Source organism: Tinamus guttatus, unplaced genomic scaffold (genome assembly GCF_059628265.1).
Source record: "Tinamus guttatus ecotype Peru unplaced genomic scaffold, ASM5962826v1 Tinamus_guttatus_pri_ptg000245l, whole genome shotgun sequence".
Lineage (NCBI taxonomy): Eukaryota > Metazoa > Chordata > Aves > Tinamiformes > Tinamidae > Tinamus > Tinamus guttatus.
The window spans coordinates 1,302,113-1,319,642 of NW_028288779.1; positions in this window are offsets into that span (position 1 = coordinate 1,302,113).

Genomic DNA, 17,530 nt, shown 5'->3' on the forward strand with positions numbered 1-17,530 from the left:
GATTTTTTTTCCCAAAAGAAGTAACAATCTGATAGAGGAAATACTCCCTCTCTTCAGGCGTATAAATGGCTGCTGCATAGGGAGAGATCTATTCCCCATGTCACTGCTGGAGGGGGTTAGAAATAATGGGTTTAAAGTAAAGCAAGAACATTTCAGGTGATAAAAAAGAAAACTCAAAAAACTCTCCTTTGGACAGTGAGGACAGGGAAGAGTTGAATAGTCTGTCTGGGAAGTTGTCATGAGTCCATCATTGGAAATCTATGGGAACACCTTAAACAAGCATCTGTCAGGACTAACACATCTGCTGTTGATACCTCTTAGGGCACGGGGATAGATGAGACGGCCTCAGAGAGCCTCCCAGCCATATGAGTCTATGACACAGAAATGAATAATTCACTTTTTATCTTTGAAGAGCCACAAAAATAAATAATAGCTGAAAGTCTAATCTTAACATAACTCAGAAGACTAGGAAAAACACCTATAAATCATTGGTAAACCGGTGGGATAATTTATATAACATTGCAAAAATGCTCAGCACCTAGACAGTTAGGCAGCTTTTCCTAATACCTCTACTACAATTCAAATGTCAAGTGAAACTCTACTAGCCAACAGTTTAAAGATTTTCTAGGCCAATTGCATGAAAAAATTTTGAAAGATAGAGCAAGCAAGTTGGAGAAGTAGTTTAGGTTAACTCCTAGGATGTTCAGGTCTTTGATCATTCATGATTTGTCACTATGACAAAGACAACACACAATTAGTTTACCACTAGTTTTATTGCTAAATCTACTGACTGCATAGTATATGTTACAATTTAACATAGCCAGACAGCCAGATATAGGGGGGAAATACGTATTCAAAATCTCCTTGCCCCAAAATAGCCCGTGTTAGTTACTATCATCAGAATTATTTCACCTGGTAGCATGCACTTGAACAAAGAAGGGGTAACATACGACAGATAAAAGCAGATTAAAAACATTTGTTTTGAAAAGGTTAAATTGTACATGAATAATTTATACAAAATGTTCCTTATAATTAGCAATACAGGAGTTATTTGGTAATAACTAAACCATTACTGTGCATTTTCTGAATTAACATAACAGCCTCTACTGTCAATCTATGAAAATGATACAAAAACTCAATAGCAGCTTCTCTGATAACTACTTCTAGATATGCAGCTTTGGGACTTCTGAAATGATTTTGACTGGAATAACAGCACTAGGTGCCCTAGATATGAATATTATTTTTAAGTATTTGTCATATTTCTTTTGCTGGTTGTTATCGGTGTCAGCTTCTGTCCTGAAGGGTTTTAAGCAGAGTGCTTTTGCTTAAAACTTCAGTTACTTTCCTTGGAATGTAGTCAAAGGAATATATCTCCTCTGCTCTCTTATCCCCATTCCTATTCTCTTAGGTGATGAAACAGTCTTAGGGTGAAATCTCGGGGTCTAAGAGGTTCTTTCTCTGCTGATCCACACCCTCGAGCTCTGTGGCTTTCATCACCCAACTCAAGATACTACTTGTTATTTTCTTCTGCCTTCCTTTAGTGTGTACATGAGTTAACATGTTATCATAAAAAAAGACTCATTTCTTATTCTCCCATCTATACATCCTAAGGTGTACAGAAAATCAGGTTGGTGAGTGAGAAGTATGGATAGAGGACTGGTCTGAAAACTTGGACAGAAATTACTCAAGAAATGAAAAGAGGCAAAAGCCAAAACAAGGTCCAGTCTAAAGTCTCTCCTAAACCTCTTCAAATCAACCTTGAATTCCGGAAGTACAGGCTTTTGCAATTTCCCGAAATGTCCCTGGATTCCAAATACAGAAATTTGGAGATGTTTTTTTTCTTCATTTATGCTCCATCTCAAGCTTCACAGAACTCTACTAGAGCCATTCATCTCACCAAAACAGAAATCCTCCATTACTGGAGTGCATATGAAAGGATTTCAGGGACAGCTTACAGGTTATTAAATCTCAGAATTTCAGAGATATATGAATGCCTAATGTATGATCCTGTGTTTCCATAGAACCCCTGTCCAGTCTGATATGTAGAAAAAATCTCCATATTAGACAGATCTGGGATTAAAACCTGTCTTGTCCTCTTTTCAACCTTTTTTTTTTTTTTTTGTTTCAAATTGTGATGTTAACAAAAAGGCATATATTATCCTCCATCTTGTCTAAGATGCCAGAATAGAAATGTTTGTGTACATAGACACCTATTTCTGAAAAGTTGAGTACATTTGCACATCCTTTCAATGCATGAAATCCTTCAGTCCTTCTTGCTTGCTTGATTTATTTGTTTTTTCTCCAAAAGACTGCAAATCCATTAAACCAACTTAAGGAAAGTTTGATGGATATATATCTGCAAAGAGGTGAGATCAATTAGTGTATTTTGCTGAATATCATCCAAAAAATTGTAAGCAAATCTGTTTAGAAGTTCTCTTGGTATCACACGTTACTCACTAGCAAGCAAACCTGAAGAAGAGTTTCTAAATATATGTTATTTTCAGTGTTTGGATGCATAACTGAACACACAGACTTAATTTTCAGAACTACTGAGTACCTAGACAGTCCTGACAAGTCCAGATGGCCAAAGAGCATTCATTAATTAATTGATTTAAAAGACAATTCTGTCTTTTAAAGTGCAGGGTGTAATAACTCAATTGAACTTCCCAAGTGGGGGTAACCAACAATGATAAGCATGACTGAAAATGTCTGTGGCTTTCTCCTGATTTCTGAAATTCACACCAATGATATTTACCCCTCCTGGGGGGAAGTGTATTCATGAGCTAAAATTTGAAAATGTAAAGCACTGCAGACAGCTACACAAAAACGACCAAGGAAGACATAGCAGATTTCTCCCTTGGAAACATGCGGTGTTATTGTGCATTGTATCTTGCTGTCAGCTTCACATTTCAGAACTGGGCATGACACCCCGAGCATGCCCACTAAACCAAATGTGAATAAAAATTCATATTACAGCAGTTCTGTTACCAGGAAACTTCTATTAACAATGTCCAATTTTGCTCCAATATACATATCCCATGCTTAAGCGCATTGCAGTCTGCATTATTTCTGTGTGTACTTCTATGCCTGCTAAGATTTATAGTGTATAGCCATCCAATTGACAGAGCATTGGAAAAGAAAGCTCTGCAAATACAATGAATGTACATAAAAATCTCTCCAGTAAGAAAGTGGTGAGAACTTCCTTTTACAATATATTGTGTATAAAGCAGATGCAGAACCTGCTCTGCATGTTTCAAGTTTTTTTTTTTTTGATAATGTCTAATTTGCTTGTACTATTTACAGCATCTCTAAAAATTCTTCATTTTACAAATAGAAAAATAAATCGGACAACTTTACTATGTATCTGAAATAGCGAAGGCTTTTCTACGTTCAGTTGTCTTCATGCTTACAGAGAAATGCAAAATAAAAAAATAAAAAAAAAAACATGTAGACTCCATAGACTCCTTGTAATCACCTTTTCAGATATCCTAGCATTCCAGCCTTTGATATACACAAATTAAACCCTTGAAAAGGGTTCATTTCCTTCATTTCCTCTTTATAGCCACTCCTATCTGGGCTCTCAAGTATTTTTCTGTCTTGAGGGACTTCTATCGTTTATTAAACATCCTGCTGAGTTTTGTGGGAGTAAAAAGAGCATTCACAGCCCCCTGCAAGAGTAGGGTATTTACACTGGTTACATCTGGATCAGAGATGAATTTCAGTGGCGGATCATAAATATACATGTACTTATGCATGCAAATCCCTCCAAATATCTCTTATACTTCTCAATATGCACCATCAGGAAGGTCTTTCTATATTCCGTGCTAAAAACATGCATGTTTTTAGATTATATATTTGTTGTTAATAGATGTAATAAAAATGATAAGAGTAGATTTTGAGGAACCGTCAATTGTAGACTGTGGTTAAAATACTAGCTACTAACTAAGGAATCCAAAAAGGAAAGGGAAGGAAAAAGGGAAGGAAAAAGAGAAGGAAAAAGGGAAGAGAAGGGAAGGGAAGGAAAGGGAAGGGAAGGGAAGGGAAGGAAAAAGGGAAGGGAAGGAAAAAGGGAAGGGAAGGGAAGGGAAGGGAAGGGAAGGGAAGGGAAGGGAAGGGAAGGGAAGGGAAGGGAAGGGAAGGGAAGGGAAGGGAAGGGAAGGGAAGGGAAAGGAAGGGAAGGAAAGGAAGGGAAGGGAGGGGAAGGGAAGGGAAAGGAAGGAAAGGGAAGGGGAAGGGAAGGGAAGGGAAGGGAAGGGAAGGGAAGGGAAGGGAAGGGAGGGGAAGAGAGGAAAAAGCCACTTCAGGCTTCCCTGATAAATGGTCACTGTAAGAGACATGAAAAAAAATGAAAAATTATCTTAGTACCTGTCACATATAAGGGGTGTTGAAGTCTGTCTACATGAGAAACTGATCAGAATGATCATAGTGAAATGATTATTTCTAGCACTTACTCCTAATCGCTTCTCTTCTCTAGAAATATGTCCAGGTATTTCCAGCTTTCCTTAGACCCTTCTGCTATACTGTACCTAAAGTATATACTTTTTCACATTTTTATCACTTTACATACATATGAAAGCACATTATACACACTTCACTTTTTAAGAAGCCACACATGTCCACTATAAATTTAATTCATTAATGTACAGATCAAGTCGTGCAGCTTGATTTCAATGGCTAGATACTAGCTTTGTAGATTTTATAATGACAGACTCAAGAGGCAATGTAACATTTTCTCACAAGTATTGGCCTATTCTAAATATTACTCGCAGTACATTACACACAGTGACAAGGAGCCAGAACCACAATGCTTTACAGAGGAAGAGCATCTCTCTTCCCCTTCTACTGTTAGTTTTCCAACTGTTCAAACAGAAACTCTGTTTTGGTAACAGCTTGTTGAGAGAACTCCATATTTTCCCAGAATGTACTTGAAGAAGATTAATGAGTCTTAATAACATGCCAAGTCAATCTGTTCCTTTCTGTCAATAAACTCCCATAGAACAAGTATGTCTGTCTCACTGACTATATTTTCATGCAGATATACTGCAAAAGTTTAATTAAAACACTAGCCACAAACTGATCTTGAAATACGTTCCAAGAAACAAGTTAAAAAAGAATTGAATAGATATTAGGTAAGCCTTCTTACTAAAAACTTTTGATTCTAAGAGTTAAGGAGGAGGAAGGAATGTATAAACACTATGTACAGAAAATAGTTATTATTTAATTTTGATTTCTGTTGTACAGGCTCATTTAAAAATATCTACTCATATCACTCTATGTGCTTATTGTCCAAGAATAAATAATTTTCATTTTAAAGAAGGTACAGTGTCTAACTAACCTTGCTGGTAAGGGGTATGGGAGAAGAAATTTTGTAAATAGGGAATGTAGATGACAATTTCTGCAAGACTGACTTATTCAGGACAGCAATAAGGCACCAGCCAATTCTATTATGTAGATTTTTAAAGAAATAAATTAAGAAGGAAGACAGGGATTTCTTGTCCTCTTGGATTCTGTGGAATCGTAGCTTTTTCAGGACAGTGATGTCATTAAGGGAAGTAGAAGGTTGTGGAGTAACCCATTTTAGGAAAAACAAAAAAAGAAAAAAGAAAAATGAATTAGACTAGAGGCAAAGATAGAGGCAAAGAGAAAGAAGATGCAAGTTAATCTATGGGAGACTGAGGATCACCACAAATCTTGAAGCCTGAAAACATTTTCTGCTTTTGTTATTTAGGTTTAGGTCTTTAAGTGCTTTCCTCAAAACATAAAAATATATAACATGTAAAAATATGTAAATATATACATGCATATATACATATTTGACTAGATTGATAACAACTAGAGTTCCTTCCTTCCACTAAAATAGGAAGGTTGGTGTTATTGCTATTTAGGAAGAGGTAATGGGAGTGAAAATTCAATAGGGACCATAAAAACATAAAGAGTTAAGACACTGCAGACAACTTCAACACATTTATTCTTTCAGAAACAGTAAAACTTGAGCATTTGGCTCAAGAGATAAGAGTAATAAGAGATCACTAAGTACAAAGGGTAATTAGGCTGGGGGAATATAACAACATTGTGTTAAAAATAACAACAGTAGAATGGGCTGTTTCAGAGAGCACATCTACTATCATTAAAAGAGGAGTCACGTGACTCCCAACTTTTCTAGTGAACAAAGATCAAGCCCAAAGTATTCAGTGCCAGAAGTTTCAGTGGACAAAGTTCCTGAAGGGTCTTGGGACTTTGGTCATCACTTCCTTTACAGATGTTTCAGCTTATGTCAACAGCAGTCTTAGTTGCCTGTTGGCACCCAAAGCAGCCTCCTGCCTCGAATCCCAGCTCAACTTCCTTTGCTTTTCCAGGAGAGGTGTTGACATGCGTGAGTAATCGGCACATCTGAAACTCCAGCAGTGGGAACTGACACACTGTGCTCTCGTAGTTCTGGCACTGCCCAGCACTTAGAAAAGAAAGACACTGAAGAATTGTCTGTTTTGCTTTTTTTGTGTCCTAGATTCAGAGGTCAGAGTCTTCTACTGGAGCCTAATTTGCTGCAGGTGATTTTAACTTAGTTTGGTCCCTTTAGGCCCAGACTTCAGTCCTCTAGTTTTCTTGCAGCTTCTCTTATTGCCTGGTCTATATGAACATCAGAACTTGTTTGGAGACATGTCTTTAACCTTCGAGTATATCTGCAAGAAAGAGAAAAGAAAACCATGTCATTCTTTGGCATGGTCGAGATGACAGTAAAAAATACAGCACACTCATATCCAGACATGGCAACTGAGATCATTACCCACAGGCCAAATTTTGTAAATTTGCATTTGGATTCCAACTCTGATCATGTTCCCTGGGAGACCATCCAAAGAACAGAATGTCAGGAAAATATATGTCATGTCTGAAAGTCTAGCAGAAAGGACCAAGGGACTTTTGCAATTTTGTAATCTGCATCTTAGGCTTTTGAGGATGGAGCAGAGAGTTATGGAATGGATTTGTTTCTGCTGTATAAATAATTCCAGAAAAGATCTGTAAGAGAGGAGGGTGAAATTTTTTTCTCCATCCCAACGCAATCATCCTTGATACACTGTGCTGCTATTTTTCCCAGTTGTCTAATAAAACCACTGCCCAGCGTGGGGAAAATGTGGAAGTGGTGCATCATGCCCCTATCTTGAGAAGAAGTGTGGATCCTGCTATGGAGGTGATACAGAGAGTCAGAAAAAATAAAGTATTGGGGAGAGAAATGAGATGGAAACATGATCTAGTTCATCATTACTCTGGGAATGTCAGCAGAAGATGGAATATGGGCTGAGTGAGGCTATTGTAAATAAATGAAGGAGCTCTAGCAGACAGAATCAAGTGTCCTAGCCTGGACTGACATTTACCGTGAAGAGAGGCAGAAGTAGGATGACTGGAGCCATCGATTCAGGTCAGAGATGACCAGACTCCTTGCAAACAAGAACTTAGTGGGGCTGGTAAGGGTGAGCAATTGCTGGTCATGACATAATTGTTGCCTGGGGGAATTGCATTTGGCTGCACTTACTTGCTTCTGCAGTCTAACTAAAGGGATGTGCAGTTTTATGTGGCTAGAGTGCAGAACAAACTGTGGAGGGGATCTTTTCCTGAAGGTGGGGAGTTTTAAGTCAAAAGGGAACACTGGTATGTTCTTTCCTTGCTGTAGCTGTCAGGTCCAAGATGTTGTGTATTACCTGTTCCCTGGTAGGAACTGTTGACCCCACCCCATGTCCTCCCCACTGGAAATATACTCACCAGCAGCCATGGCTGTAGCAGGAGTCTGTCTGTGCTTGGAGACATCTGGAAAAAATGTGTCCTGGAGGATGCCACCAGGTCTGAATTGGAAAGCAGGCTGAGTCAGAGGTGTGGTGAAGATCCATCATAGAGGTGACATTGTAACTTCTGTTGAGTACTCAGGTCTGCCTTGTACACAGTAGTTTGTGAACAGCTAAGAACTTTGTGGTGACTTGTCATCCAAATATTTTGTGAAATCATGTTAAAAAGAAAAAGTGCGTCTCAGTTTTGATCAGCTCATTCCCTAAAGGAAAATCCTTCTTCACCTTTTGTTTGTGAACTGAGAGCTGTTCTATCAACATAAGTTTCGTCCAGGATCTACATGAATGCGCAGGATGTGCAATGACAGAATTTAAGCACACTCACCCTGGCTGTGAGGAACTGCTCTTGCCAACTCACCTACCTAGACCACCTCATGCTCAAAATGGAAAGCAAGAAACTGGGGAGTCCGGCCTCCAGCACAAACTGAAACCCAAGCAAACATGATGGCATATACATGGTTTATGTTAGTTGAGAGCTTGGTGACATGCATCCATGCATGAGAGGATGGATGGATGGATGGATGGATGGATGGATGGATGGATGGATGGATGGATAGATGGATGGACGAAAAGGCTGTCTTCTCAGATGTTGCATGTAACAAGGATGCATAGCACGAGGATGCCATGAAACCTCAAATGAAGCTGCAGAATCCACAACAATCAGAATTCAGGAAGTGAACAGTTTGTCTTTTTCAGGGATTCCAGGACTAAGAGGACTAGAAGATCTCTTCTTTCCAACACTATAATTCTTTTTGTTTCTTTTAATATTAGCAGCCAAAAATTCTCCTGTTGAGTGTGGAATGACATTTCAAAATTTTATTAAGTAAGTCTAAATGCATATTTCTTTGCTGAAATCTCAAGTGGAATGGCCTGAGAGAAATCTTAGGATTATTTATTTATTTATTTATTTATGTTTAATATTTTTGATGCTTTAAACTGGGGCCTTTTCTGAGAAATGCAGAAAATGAAAGGTTCTTATTTATAAAAATGCCTTAGGCAAAGAGCATTAGAAAAACCATATACATTAATAAATAGCTTGATAATTTAATTGTGGTATTGAATAACCACATGAGCTCAGCGCGTACCCACATTGGATGCCTGTTTGTGTTGTATGCTATGGCTAGAATATGTCTAGATATCTGGTATGCAAACTTAATATATAAACTGTTCTTTAAATTGCTGATTATATCCTTAGGCAGGCTTTAGTGAATTAATAGAACTTGTTGATTGGTAAAAATTATCATGTGTCCTAGTTTGCACAACGCCGTCTAACATAAATATTTGCCTTAAAGGTAACAACTTTTAAATGAGTGAGTTAATACTCATAAAATATCAAGAATAGCATGAAGAAAATTAGCAAATCTAATTTAGCTTTGAAATTCTTCTTAGCAAATTAACCCTCACAGTGTTTAACAAAGGGAGGCCAGATGTGATCTGAGTCATACAAACGGTCATCAGAGAAGAAAAGTCAACTTATCCCTACAAACTGACTCCCATTATTCTTAAAAGACATTTCCTTTATAATCAAGTGAGATCAATACCTTGATTTATCAGAATGACACATTTAAACAAGACACAAACTCTAGGATAGAAGTTAATGAAGACTGATTGCCCTGGAGATTTTCAACAATTCATTTTTCTTTAGGGAGGTGAGAGAGGTTGTGATTAATTTTATTTTTTTTCCTTCTCTGTTCTGTAACAGATCAAGTATATGAAAGTGACCCAGAGTTACCTGTTCTGCTTGGAAAAAAAAAAGAAAAAGCAAACCATATACACTTTATGGGGCATTCTGCCTCATAAACAAGAAAAAGGGAAATTCAGACATGGCAAGTACAGGCTTATTTTCATTTCTTTTCTGTGAAATGTAAAGACAAGACTTTAAGAGAGGCCACTCAGCACATATCTGCCAAACCTTATCAGTATAATCTTAATGTTTAAATTAGTGTTATGTGGTTAAAATTTAACAAATCTGATACCTGCTAATAACTCTCTAGAGTTTCCATCTTTTGGGCTCTGAAAGACAATCAAAATGTTTCACGAAGTCTAACTCATACAATTCTACTTCTTTAATAATTAGAGACACCTCTCAGACTCAGTGCACGTGTTCCAGTAGAAATGATGCCACTCAGAAATAAATTGCATGCCTGCTTAAGATTCTTCCCCAACACTATTAGAATCTGTCCAGTAAAATGATATGAACTAAATTTGCCATAATACTAATTTACATTGCCATTAATGAGAACACAAGTTTTAAATCACAGGCACAGAAGTACTATTGTGCATCTAGCTTATTTCAGCACCACTCTGGGTGATAAGACATTCTCTAGACAATTGTAATTATGAGTAATTTGTAAAAGTAATAAGAACTGCTTTTTATTACAGGCAATAAAAATCAATTCTTCATTCAATTATCTTTCCTGCCTATGATATGATAGCTGCCCCGAGTGAGTGAAACAGGAAAAAAAAGCTGAGCTTAGTTCTGAGGACAGGAACTATTAAAAAAATAAAGAAGAGAATTAAACAAAAAAAAAAGCATTAAAACTTAGTCCCTATTTGAACTTATCATAAAGACATGGTAATAAATGTCTGGTACTATTGTTATAACCCTTTTTTTCTTTAAGACCCCAAACTCACATAGACTCAGAAAATTTAAGCATAAGACCAATTTCATTGATTCGATGGGATAATGCTTGTGGTTAAGGTGAAGCACAAAATTAAATCTTTCTAAGATTAGTGAAAATATGGAGAAAAGCATTTGACATGTCATTTGGCATGAGCTGGCAGCATGTAAGTGTCTCTCAGGCACCTCAAAAAACTCCTATAGCACTTATATTCACTAAAATGATTAGTCAAATACACAAAAGCTGGTGCTTATAATACATCAAGTCTGATATTTCTATATGTAAAGGGTGTAGCTTTGGAATTCATTCATTTTAGCAATAGTTATTTTGCTTTTTCAAGAGTATCCCGTTTCTACCCTTTCAAAAAATGCTCATGTTATATTATACCAGAGTGATATATAATTAGCTTGTAAAAATTATCCTCGGTTTTCTGTAAAATTAACACAATCAATTTATTGAATTTTAAAGTTAGCCAAAAGGAGGAAAAAAATATCTATATTCTTGGAAATGCAGATCTCTGGTTTATTGCAATCCACCGGTAATCTATTGCAGCCTAACTTTGCAATGCTACTATTTCGAAAGGAGGAAAGCACAGCTTGTTCAAAAAGCTGCATATCCTGTATATGGTGAACAGCACCTTGTTCTGCCCTTCATTCATTCTTCATTCCTTTCATCAGACAAGCTGGCCAGGGTGAGCAGCAAAGTGCCAGGAGCACCCAGAGCGCTTGCCCTGATGGTGTGTTCAGACCTTGCCCCTCTGCCCAACCTGTTTGAAGAAGCTCCATTTTCCAGAACAAAAGTTTAAGGATAACTTTATACAGCAGAAAGGTAAGTTTCCAGACTGTCTCCAAAACTTTAAGAGTTGAGCGCAGTGCTTATCTATTGTCACACTGTTTGACCAAAGGTTTTGGTCTGGTTAGACTTAATTTCAAGAGAGAATAAGACACCTTGGACTCCAGCCCACATACTCATATTCTTTTGTTTAGAATATAACTCCACTCCTGTCAGCTCAAAACCTTGCTGCATTTCAGTTCTGATTGTAGCAAATATATTGATTAAAATTCTTTGTAGAGCTTTATGGTATAAGAAAAAAATCGAATTAATAATTACTTCTATCCTTTTCTGTACCATTCCTTGTACTCCTAGGTTTCTTCTCTTGATTACCTTGTGTCCCCATATGCATTCTAGGTCTAAAATGACATTTGAACCACCCTGGCTGCCCTTAAGCTTTGCCTTATTATTTCCAAAGGCTTTTTTTTTTTTTTTTCATCCAAGTGAATCCTCAAGCAGCTCTTGTCAATGCACCTCTACGGTTGCCTTCCCATGAGTGCAGGAGTTCAACCTTTCTCTCTCAGAAAACTTTCTGGCTGTCTCAGATTCTGCTTTATCTGTGTTGACTGATGCATTGGTTCCAATTGTAGATATAATCTGAGGGTTGACTTCAAATATTTTACAAGATCTTCTTCCTCTAAATCTTTTAGAAGTGTTTTACACTATCTTCTGTGCCATGACTGGTATAAGCTCCATTTGCTGAGCAAGATCTTTCTTTTTTTCTTGACTACTTCCTATTACATTTTGTAGATCTATTCCTAATTGCAAGATATTTCTCTAGATCGCAACTGATAATGCCAATTGGTTAGCCTTACTATGTCTTGCTTGACATCCAGGGGGCATTTTAGAAAACTTCTTTCCAAAATCAGATCACCAAATGCATTATACATTTTCCATCATTCTCTGTCTCTGCTGTCCACTTCTCTGCTCTCTTTCCCATTATGGCTTTCATCTTTCATTCTAGACATGATGTGCATTCTTGAGTTACAATTTCTAAGCAAGCTTTTTCTTAGGAACAGCTTCTCAAAGTGGTGCCTTTTGAGGGACACTCAGTTCATAAATGAGGAAGATGCCCTTACAAACGAAAAATAATCAGGGAGCAGTGTACTGAAACAGAGTACAAACTATAATAATAGACCACACTAGGTTCCCTTTAGTCCTTTGCAAAACTCTTTTTGAAAAAAAAAAAAAAAGGAATTAGACACCTGAAAGATTTTTTCCTTGGAAAGTATCAACATGAAATATTTAGTTTCTTAGACAAAAATCAGGGTGAAATGCTACTCTGCATAGAACAAACTATTTCTCAGAGTATGACATGCCCAGCCGTGGTGTCAACAAGAGGGCATGTAATGTTGTCCTCAGCAGAGAGTCTGGATAGGGCTGGTGTAACCTCACCCCAAAGCTCCCCAATGCAAATTTACCCTCATAAAAGCGACGGCTCATTATACTGGCAAGATCCAGTTATAATGTTGGCAGGTGTTATCCAATCTTTCCCTGCCCAGGTCCTCACACTTGAGCTACAACATCCTTGTTATTCCACTCCTGAAACTCTCTTAAGTAGAGAACTTAGTATTTGCATAAATTCCCTGAGGATCTAGGAAGAAAATGTTTCAAGGCCCGCAGGGGCTAAGTGTGTGTGGTGAAGTATATGAATAAATCTGTCAGTTTTGAATCATTAGGAAGGTATGGCTTTAGGGCTGATTTTAAATGGGTGTCAGTGTATCTCAGGGTTTTGCTAGAGATGGAGAATGGGCAGCATAAGCTTATATTATTTTTCTTGTTTGGATAGGGTTAATAGGAGTGTTACCAGGGATTGTGTGGGAGTTAATTGTATTAACAAGGAAAGATGGAAAGCCAAGCAACGTCTGCTGAATGTCATAGCCATTTTTTCCCTATTTTATTGCTAGCTGTCTAGGTGGCATAAATCAGTAATGAGTCTGTTTGAATTTATAAAATATATTTCAACTGTCTCATAGTATTTATTTTTTTCTCTATGAATTAAAGACAAAGCGTGCAGGTAGATATAAGGCAGCATTTTAAAGCATTGAGTTTAGATATATATTATCTCTAATACATATGTGAATCTAATTAATAGGAATGTGAACTAATCATACAAGTCACAAGACAGTTAACTATTTACGTTTTCTTAGAAGTGTGAGCTGCACTGAATTCATTAGACTATGGGCAAAATGCTTTTCAATACCTAAGAAAATGAAGGACAATCTTTGAACCTGGTGCATCTGGCTCCCCCACACTGCAGCTGGTCTTCAGATTCAGGTTAATAATTTCAAAAAAAAAAAATCCACTAGTTTTGGTATTGAGATATCTGAAGTTTGATAAGCAAAGGTGCTAGATATTCAGTCTGGGCATTATTTCACTTAGAGTGAAAATCATTTCTGAAAGTCAAAGTTACATGTGAAGCTCTCAAAGTAGAGGTAGCAAAAAGGACCTTGCAGGTAACCACTAAGCTAGCTACCCAGCAATGCCTAAACCACTTGGAATGCACCCACAAACGGTTACAGATTGAGCTGAAAAGGAAAAGCTGTAACTGAAGACAATGACTAGCTCATATTTTTGAGGGATCACACTGCCATGGAGAAAGACCAGTTACACATTCTTACTGTACCCTGCTTTCAAAGTTTTGATCACAGATTCATCGTATTGAAGATATGGTGCTAAATATTATCACTCACTTGACTTGCCAGGCTACCACTTCCAGGATGCCCCAGGACTGGTACTGCACTGAACTATACAAATAAGGAGAGTCCTCAATGCATCTACTAATTCAGAGTCATTGACTAATGGTGGGGATACTCAGGTATGATACGAAGAGAATGAAAAAAAATATGGACTAACAAAAGTCATCTGAGCTTAAGGAACATGTCAGACTTTATAGATTCTCTGTGCAGCTCTCCATGTTTTAATATTTGGCATGTCTGAGATGTTATCTAAGCATTAGTGAGAAGATCCTTTTTCATGCAGTAAAATGATCAGTTTTTCCTGCAAGATACTGGGAATATTCCCAAGGGAATATACATATATGTAGGTAACAGATGCAGATTCACATGCCAGCAATCAGATTCACAGGCACAACCGACTCTGGTTTCCGAGACAAACCTCAAACCTCATTTTGCTGCACAAAATTAGCTATTACAGTGATATGTGCATTAAAGCTGCTCCAAGGCACTAATCTAGATCAGGTGTTTTGCCTTATGACATTTGTTCAGGAAGAAAAAAATACAATTCCTTCTTAACTACATATCTTTGCAGGAATCAGGCATTTCTCTTTCTTAATATTGCCTTACTAAAGACTCAATTTTCTTTAGAGAAACCTCGATAGGCAGTAGTCCAGTTTTCAGCTGTCTCCATCAGTTCTCCTAACTGCCTAGATAACATGGCAGATTGCAGCATTCTTGTTGTTTTAAATACATGAAAAGTGAGCAAAAGCCATAGGCACAGAAAAACAACAACAACAACCCCCCCTCAAACAAGAGCAATTTAGAGATGACTGCAGTAATGCATGAGTACTCTGAGCTTATCCGATTTGGACTTTTCCCGGGGAACACAAATAGACACAGCTGTAATAAAAAATTCTGCAATTATATTTCAGGGAGATTCTGCAATCTACTTATTAGATCTGTCATTTTCAATAGAATTATTAATAATGTAATATAAACAAAGCATCTGTGAGTTGCTGTGGTATTTTTTCCATCCTGCTAAATAGAGACTTCTCTTTTGACTGGTAGACTGTTAATTGTGCTCCGAGATCTCAGTCTCATCCATTTTTTTTAATACTTTGTTCCAGCTGTGAAATTTCTGACAAAGTAAGGTTCTTTGGAAAAATGTCAATTCACCTTAAATAAGGTGCTCTGAGAAAATATCTCCTTTTTCTCCTGAAATTACACTAAAGCAGGTGTCTATCAGAAATGAGCCTGGCTTGCTGCCAGCTTATCCGATGGATTGTTTGGAAGCCAAGATCTTCTGTGGCTCTGGGAAGCCTCACTGCATCTCCTGCCTTCAAAGTGGAGATCTGAGAGCTTCCAGCCTTTGCAGTTTCCGTGCGGTGCAAACACGTGGGATGTTTCAGAAGCGGGGAATTGAGAGCCACTCGAGGTTTCAAAAAGTTTTGCATTTTCCAAGAAAAGCTCTGAGTCTGGCACTTGAGAAATCCCCTCCAAACTCCCTAAGAACTGGAATATGAAGATGGGAGGTATTCAAGAAAGAAAGAGAGTAAAAGATACTACCTGTTTCTTTCCGGACTCACAGATTTGTCACATCCTGAGCTGGAAAGCATTATACTTTCCTATCACTATTTTTTTTTTTTTTTTGGCCACACTACTGCTCTGAACCTGTTCACTCAAGCGTCAACTTGCAGCTTTCCTGGTTCTTCGGTAGAGCTGGAGTCCTGGAAATACCAGGGTGGACTTGATGGTCCACAGGCCTGGGGCAGACCCATCCTGGGGTTTAATAGCTGGTCGCTTTCTGGTTCCCAGTCCTCCAGAAGAGCTATGTCCTCAACTCTCATGTGGAAATGTGGCCCCCAAACCCTCAAAAGCACCAGGAACATTCCAAGTTATGCTATGGACCTTCATTATCCCTTCACAAAGGCTGTATCTCTGCTTAACAAACTCTCTCAGCCCCTGTCTGCATCTGCGCATATAAGACTAGGGCAGTGCAGTAAACACCTTCATTTCTACTCCATGATTTGATTTTAGGCATGAATTTGGAGGTTCGGGCCTTATCTTATAAAGATATAGAATAACTCATGGAAAGGGAAAAGGAGAAACAAATCAGCCACTGGTAACTGATTAATTTTCTTTTGACACTTTATTTTTTTAGTATTTTGCTAGAATGGCATAACATGTGCATGAGCATGAAATCCAGAAGCAAGGGCTTTTAGCAATCAAACAGCTAACTTAAGTGTCATAGCAACATTTGGGTGATTAATGAAAGGTGTTCATATAGCTGCTTGTTCTGTTTCGTTTCAGCAACTGTGCAAAACTACTTACAGCGAATATGACATGTTGCTCCCTTTATAGAGGAGTTTCCATATGCTCATTAAGGTAGAACAAAAAAAAAAAAAAAAAAAAAAAAAAAGGAAACTAAATGCAGGTGTCAGCTGAAACCTTCAGAGAACCAGTGCTTCATTGCCTCACGCTTCCTTCTTTGATTTGCAATTAACGTAATTCTGGACTTCAGAATATTGCTGTCTGTTGTCCCGGGTGGATCAGCATTATGTCTAGATGGTTTTATTTGCTATTTTATTTTATTGGTTACATTTTTACCAACACAAAGAGAGATGTCTGAGTGTTCTGCTGCTATTGACTGCAGGAAGCTGCAAGGATTTTTGCTTCTCTCTCTACTTCTTTTAAGTACACATCTCTATGCTGAGGACCTTGAAATCTCTGGGGAAGAACATCTTAAATGAAGAATCAAAACATTTCAGGCTTCTCATCACAATGGTGAGTTGAAAAAGAAGCACTTATGCACCATGCGCACTCACCCAGCTAAGGGACTTCATGCAGCCCGTATTTAATGGCAAAACACAAGAAGTATTTGTGCTTGTGTCATCAGTGAGAGGGTGCATTGCACAGAGCTGAACTACTGCAACCATCTAAGGAGAAACCAGGACGCAAAGTTTGAGGAAACACTGCTGCCTACCTCACCTCCTCCCTTTAACTGGGTGCCTTCGGCACTAACTCACTCTCCCTCAAAATCTCCATCATATCATTATGAAGGAAGCAGGATTTCTGTCCGCTGAAGATAATACAAGGATGGTTGGCATGGAAAAGCAGCTTGAAGTCTTCTTCTGTGTTGAAAACAGGAATTTCATGTCTTTATGACAGAGGAACCAATGGCGAAGATGGCTGAGATGTTGGTTGAAGGTTTTGCCATGGGTTCTTATTTCTGGCCCTCAGGAGGCTGGTAGGGAAAAGGGAGATAGCACAAATATCACTCTGTCTGGCTTTTACAGGGGAGTAGTTCATGCTTAGCGTCAACAGGTCAAGAAGCAAGGTTTCCATCTCATGTTATTTAAAATCCTGGAAAGAGGGGCCTGCTATTTTCCTATCTTTTCCAAGAAAAGGATTCAGAGGAATTGTCCTATAGTTTTCTCCCTTGGATCATGGATCATTCAATATAGTCTTAAATGCTTCATAAAAAAAGCTGCAAAAAACATGACAGCTGATGGGGAAAGTATGAACTGCCCCTTGCTGAACCACCATAGTCCCTTCTTAGCCTCTG